This window comes from Triticum aestivum, chromosome 2A (genome assembly GCF_018294505.1).
Source record: "Triticum aestivum cultivar Chinese Spring chromosome 2A, IWGSC CS RefSeq v2.1, whole genome shotgun sequence".
NCBI classification, from domain to species: Eukaryota; Viridiplantae; Streptophyta; class Magnoliopsida; order Poales; family Poaceae; genus Triticum; species Triticum aestivum.
The window spans coordinates 710,713,163-710,720,409 of NC_057797.1; positions in this window are offsets into that span (position 1 = coordinate 710,713,163).

Consider the following 7,247-nt stretch of genomic DNA (forward strand, 5'->3'; position numbering starts at 1 on the left):
TGTATTGCGTGTGTAAATCTATCTTACACCCGTTGTATGTGAACGTTGGAATCTATCACACCCGATCATCACGTGGTGCTTCGAAACAACGAACTGTCGCAACGGCGCACAGTTAGGGGGAGCACTTTCTTGAAATTATTATGAGGGATTATCTTATTTACTACCGTCGTTCTAAGTAAACAAGATGCAAAAACATGATAAACATCACATGCAATCAAATAATAGTGACATGATATGGCCAATATCATATAGCTCTTTTGATCTCCATCTTGGGGCTCCATGATCATCTTGTCACCGGCATGACACCTTGATCTCCATAATCATGATCTCCATCATCATGTCTCCATGAAGTTGCTCGCCAACTATTACTTCTACTACTATGGCTAACATGTTTAGCAATAAAGTAAAGTAATTTACATGGCGTTTCTCAATGACACGCAGGTCATACAAAAAATAAAGACAACTCCTATAGCTCCTGCCGGTTGTCATACTCATCGACATGCAAGTCGTGATTCCTATTACAAGAACATGATCAATCTCATACATCACATATATCATTCATCATTCATCACAACCTTTGGCCATATCACATCACAAAACACTTGCTGCAAAAACAAGTTAGACGTCCTCTAATTGTTGTTGCAAGTTTTTACGTGGCTGCTATAGGTTTCTAGCAAGAACGTTTCTTACCTACGCCAAAACCACAATGTGAATTGCCAATTTCTATTTACCCTTCATAAGGACCCTGTTCATCGAATCCGATCCGACTAAAGTGGGAGAGACAGACACCCGCCAGCCACCTTATGCAACTAGTGCATGTCAGTCGGTGGAACCGGTCTCACGTAAGCGTACGTGTAAGGTTGGTCCGGGCCGCTTCATCCCACGATGCCGTTGAATCAAGATAAGACTAGTAACGGCAAGCAAATTGACAATATCGACGCCCACAACTACTTTGTGTTCTACTCGTGCATAGTAACTACGCATAGACCTAGCTCTGATACCACTGTTGGGGATCGTAGCAGAAAATAAAAAAATTCCTACGTTTCACCAAGATCAATCTATAGAGTCAACTAGCAACGAGAGGAGAGTGCATCTACATACCCTTGTAGATCGCGAGCGGAAGCGTTCAAGAGAACGGGGATGATGGAGTCGTACTCGTCGTGATCCAAATCACCGATGACCAAGTGTCGAACGGATGGCACCTCCGCGTTCAACACACGTACGGAGTGGATGACGTCTCCTCCTTCTTGATCTAGCAAGGGGGAAGGAGAGGTTGATGAAGATCCAGCAGCACGACAGCGTGGTGGTGGATGCAGCAGTGATCGCAGCAGGGCTTCGCCGAGCTTCTGCGAGAGGGAGAGGTGTAGCAGGGGAGAGGGAGGCACCAAGACTTGAGGTGCGGCTGCCCTCCCTTCCTCCCTTTATATAGGCACCCCAGGGGGGTGCGCCGGCCCTAGGAGATGGGATCTCCTAGGGGGGCGGCGGCCAAGGGGTGGAGTACCCCCCAAGGCAAGTGGAGGCGCCCCCTCCCCTAGGGTTCCCAACCCTAGGCGCATGGGGGCCCAAGGGGGGGCGCACCAGCCCACTATGGGTTGGTTCCCCTCCCCACTTCAGCCCATGGGGCCCTCCGGGATGGGTGGCCCCTCCCGGTGGACCCCCGGGACCCATCCGGTGGTCCCGGTACAATACCGGTGACCCCGAAACTTTCCCGATGGCCGAAACTACACTTCCTATATATAATTATTCACCTCCGGACCATTTTGGAACTCCTCGTGACGTCCAGGATCTCATCCGAGACTCCGAACAACTTTCGGATTACTGCATACTCATATCTATACAACCCTAGCATCACCGAACCTTAAGTGTGTAGACCCTACGGGTTCGGGAGACAAGCAGACATGACCGAGACGACTCTCTGGTCAATAACCAATAGCGGGATCTGGATACCCATGTTGACTCCCACATGCTCCTCGATGATCTCATCGGATGAACCACGATGTCGAGGACCTAATCAATCCCGTACTCAATTCCCTTTGTCAATCGGTACGTTACTTGCCCGAGACTCGATCGTCGGTATCCCAATACCTTGTTCAGTCTCGTTACCGGCAAGTCACTTTACTCGTACCGTAATGCATGATCCCGTGATCAACCACTTGATCACATTGAGCTCATTATGATGATGCATTACCGAGCGGGCCCAGAAATACCTCTCCGTCATACGGAGTGACAAATCCCAGTCTCGATTCGTGCCAACCCAATAGACACTTTCGGGGTTACCTGTAATGTACCTTTATAGTCACCCAGTTACGTTGTGACGTTTGGCACACCCAAGGCACTCCTACGGTATCCGGGAGTTGCACAATCTCATGGTCTAAGGAAATGATATTGGACATCCAGAAAAGCTACAACAAACGAACTACACGATCTTTGTGCTATGCTTAGGTTTGGGTCTTGTCCATCACATCATTCTCCTAATGATGTGATCCCGTTATCAATGACATCCCCATGTCCATAGCCAGGAAACCATGACTATCTGTTGATCAACGAGCTAGTCAACTAGAGGCTCACTAGGGACACATTGTGGTCTATGTATTCACACATGTGTTACGATTTCCGGATAATACAATTATAGCATGAATAATAGACAATTATCATGAACAAGGAAATATAATAATCATTTTATTATTGCCTCTAGGGCATATTTCCAACAAAAATGTTATCTGTTCTTGTGCATGTGGCACTGTTTTCATGTGTGTCAAGCACCCACACTACGTGGGGGATTTTATTCACGCAATCATTTTTTCTTTTATGTTTTCTTTCAATGGCGATGATCTGTTTTCTAAGATAGGGGTGTTTTAGCATTTTAGGTTATCTGAAATGTACATGGTTTTAATGTTTTATAGAAGGTTGTAGGCATCGATGCGGCGGCCAAAGAAGGCATAGTGATGATGCTCCCCCGTGTTCTTGCTCCTTGCCTGTTCCACCCTCGAGTGCAGCTGAACGAAACAATTAATTTAAGGTTGACATCGACTGCACAAGAAACAGAAGAATCTGATGGAAGAGTTTTGGTGAAAACCCAGTTAATCTTTCTCTCTCTACTCCCTCTCTCACATTAACACGATCAAGTATATTCCTGCAATTTGATGTTACGATTTGTGCTAATCTAAACAAGACCATGCTAGAGTAGAGCTTTGTTAAAAGCTTTACTTATTTCGTTTGTATTTGTTCTGATAGCAGAATGTCTCCTAGTTTGGATATTGTCTCCTCTCCACTCTTGTTCGTTTGACAGCCTCCACCCATCTTCATGAGCAAGTGTGGCCCTGTACATGACAACGGTATAGTTCAGAGAGGTCTGAGGAGGGACATGTTTGGAAGCTAGGAAGGGAAGTGAACTTAGGTTCAGTTCTAGGTCAAACACTAATGTTTTTATCTTGTATTTACTTGTTTTGCCGACCAGAGAATTGTTTTGTTGTCAATGAATATCCCAAAGCATTTATGCAACTTACCTTGTTAGTTTGTAGCTTTGATTTCCCATTCAACATGAAAAAATATATTACATTCTAGGCAGGTGCAGAATACCATGGTTATCATCACTATGTTGGAGGCAAACGCTAGACCAAGTTAGCTTCAATTTTTCCATTTTGTGATTATCTAGGCAGGTAGAAAAAAAATGATGAACAGTAGGTACAATTTTCATGTTGTTTATTAACTGCTATAAATCATAGTCCTATATTCAGAAATAAATTGGAGACAAAGTAGTATGTGCTTTTCGAAACATATATCTTGTTGAATCACAATTTGTGAAAGACCCAATATATGTATTCATTATATTATTATAGACGAATTAGTTGCATCATAACTAATTTTTTCTTTACTGTCAAGGACCCACACCTTTCCGTTGAATCATTTCATATGTTTGTGCAACATGAGTCCCAAAATTAGTTGTGTACATTATATGTCTGCTTTATATATAAGTGAAGAACTTTGTTATCTTTTAGTTAAAAAAATTGTAAGAAGACGATGAGCCAATTGTCAAGCTACTAGCTATTTGTACAGCTACAGTCCATTAGAGAACAATCACTAATTCTAAATAAAAATGCACACCCTTGAGTAAGAGAGGGTAATTGGTTAGCATTTTCTTCACCTTTGAGGTTCACCCTGGCAGTTGTCAAGTCCTGACAATGGCCACATTGCAGTGTTCATGTTATTGATGATAAATGTCAGGTATAATCTTCTGTCTCTTTTTCAATTACATGTGTGTCTTTATGTTCTGTATTTCGAATTAAAGCATACATCTTTCCTTTTGTGAGTTTCAGGTCAGCTGCTACGGGTATTCTCCAATTATATACCTATTCACTACTAGGGAAAAGCCTAGCAGCAGCGCAGATTTTAGGCCTATCAGTAGCGCGGGCAGGAGCGCTACTGGTACGGCACTACAACTAAAGGTTAGCAGTAGCGTTGGTTAACCCACGCTACTGCTACACCGACTTAGTAGTAGCGCTTTCTCCACGCGGCGCTACTGATAATTACTAGTAGCGCTTCTCCCAGCCCGCGCTACTACTATTATTCAATATTTTATTTCTTTTTTATTTCATGTTGTATTCATACACCTCTATACAAGTTTTCATACAGCAACAATTTAGAGATTGTTTTTACATCATAATGAGTTATTACATCACTGGGTGAAAGAACCGTGGACTAGTTTCAAGTGGATGGACATCCACTTGAAACTAATCCGCGGTTCTTTCACGCAATGATATAATAAATATCATACTAATCCGCGGTTCTTTCACGCAATGATATAATAAATATCATCATCATCATCATCATCATCATATCATTAACAACTTATCATCATAATACATCATTGTCATATAACACCTTCTCATGATCATCGTTTTCATCGATGAGACATCACACAGCAAGTTGGTCACTAGTCATAATCACAACTACTCCTCATCATCAACTCTAACACATTGTACCACATAATAAATATATTGTACCTCATAGGACCTACTACATTCTCTTAGGACCTACTATATTCTCTAAGGTAAAATAGTAAAAAACAAGATAGCCCCTGGTTCTCCATTATGGAGAATGGAGATTATCCTGTCTCCAATTCTTGCCTTTCGCTTAATGTTGCTCCCAAGAACCTCCTTACGAATGTCCAAATTTTTTTTTCCATTCTTTGATTAGCATGTGTTCACCGGTTTCAGAAATCCGATATGCATAGGTGAGATTCGTATGATGACCTGGCTGTATGTTCGGAACTTCAAGGCGACCATTCTGATACATCAGATGAGGCACACAATCCATCGGGATTTTCTATTGAAAAACATAGTAATAACTTCGTAGTTAGCAATGATGTACTAGTTTTAGAAGTATGCAAAAGATGCACGGATGTCGTAATAGTAAAAAAATCTTACCAGTGTATCTCCATAGAAGTTATCGTGGTTCAACACGTGCACTAGTGGAACGTATTCACCATAATTTGGAGGGGTTCGATAATAGGTATTGTAATTCTTAAAGAAAGTACAAAATGCGATCAGATGATTTTTCTCCTTATAAGTTAATTCAGAGCCATCGGTGTAGTGGGTTTTGTCTACCATCTTCCGCACATTCTTTGAAGAATGAAAATAAGCTGTCAATGGAAATAAGCTGTCAACTATTTTGAAATAAACAATATAAATTAGTTAATAACTATGTTTGAGAAACTCACATAGCAGTAGAATCGGAAGCGTATCAACAAGGACCCAAATGTCCATATTGTTTTGCTCGATGTCAGGATCACCAAGATCCATGGTGACAATCATACCCTCATAAAACCATACATTTTGCAAAGTGCTTCCCAATTTTGGCAACCAAAATGGGTTACGCTCTAAGAATTGTACATATTTACTTCAAAATCCATATCATGATGGGTCCTTAGGTGTATTTTCTTTGTTTCAAAATTTTCATGGTCTTCAAAACCCATCCTCTCCAAGACATAGCGTCTTGCATGGCATGGGATAAGCTAGTCGAATTATAAAAGAGGAAAATTAGACATTGAAATAGTTCAAGTCATGCTTAATTATGAAAAAAATACTTGTCGTCGTTGCGTACCGTTTCAACATTGAAGGTCTCCTCGAGCTTAATGCTGAAGCGTCGATCTTCGTCCAGGTGAGCGCACCTGTCGTACAGACCTCGATCGTCGTGGCACCAGCTGCACTCCCCCGGGAGACTTTCGTCACCCGAGTACGACATTTCCTACGTTCATAATTCAAAGATTAAACTTGTACAATTACATATATGTACTAAAAAACCTAAATTAGATCATTATTATTCATCATGGGTTGATTATCGGTCTGTCGAGTCTCTTCTGGAAAACTCTCAGCTCACGTGGTGTATACATTTGACCATTGGTGATGGTCGCTCCTCCTTTCCTTCCCGAGTGCATTACACCAAAATGTCTAGCACACGGGAAGGAAGGAGAAGCGACCCCCACAACAACAGTCGGGATTCTTCGTCCTCTCATATATGGTGGAGACTCTCCTCACTGATTCCTCTCTGACATTTGCGACCGTCGATGATGGTTGTTACTCCTCCTTCCCCTAGTACATAACAAAGGTCTAGCACAAGGAGAAGAAGGAGAAACGACCCCACGACAATAGTCGGGATTCTTCGGCCTCGACAGACTTAAAGTCAACCCGAAATGTCGTTTAATTATTTTTCGAGAAAATCTAGGCCACTCGATATTTCCTACATATTCTAGCACAAGTCATGCCAAAATTCATGGAAAATTCCGGCATGACCTTTGCTAAAAAGGGACATATCGAGCGCCTGAAATTTGCCGGAATGGAAATTAATCAATACTCCGGCAAAACATAGGCCACTCGGAGGTGTAACCTGAACATGACCAGCCACTTGGGCAACCACATATCCTATTTGAGCAACACAAGATATACATGTTTTTATCTACATCATACCTTATAGGACTCATATTGACATGGAGATTTGGCTGGTCTCACCTCAAGGTCGGAGGGGGTCGGTGACGGGAACGACGGCGGGGATGATGGAGGGGCTCCTTGATTTCTGCAAAAACAAAAACCCTATAAGTTATCACTAATACATCCTGAATAATTGCTTAAACTAAAAAAATAACAACAAATATGACATGTTCAACTAGTTCTATTAATTCAACTAGTTCTTACCAAATATAAACTTACTATAAATATAGAAAAACTAGTTCTTTCTAAAAATAAAGTAGT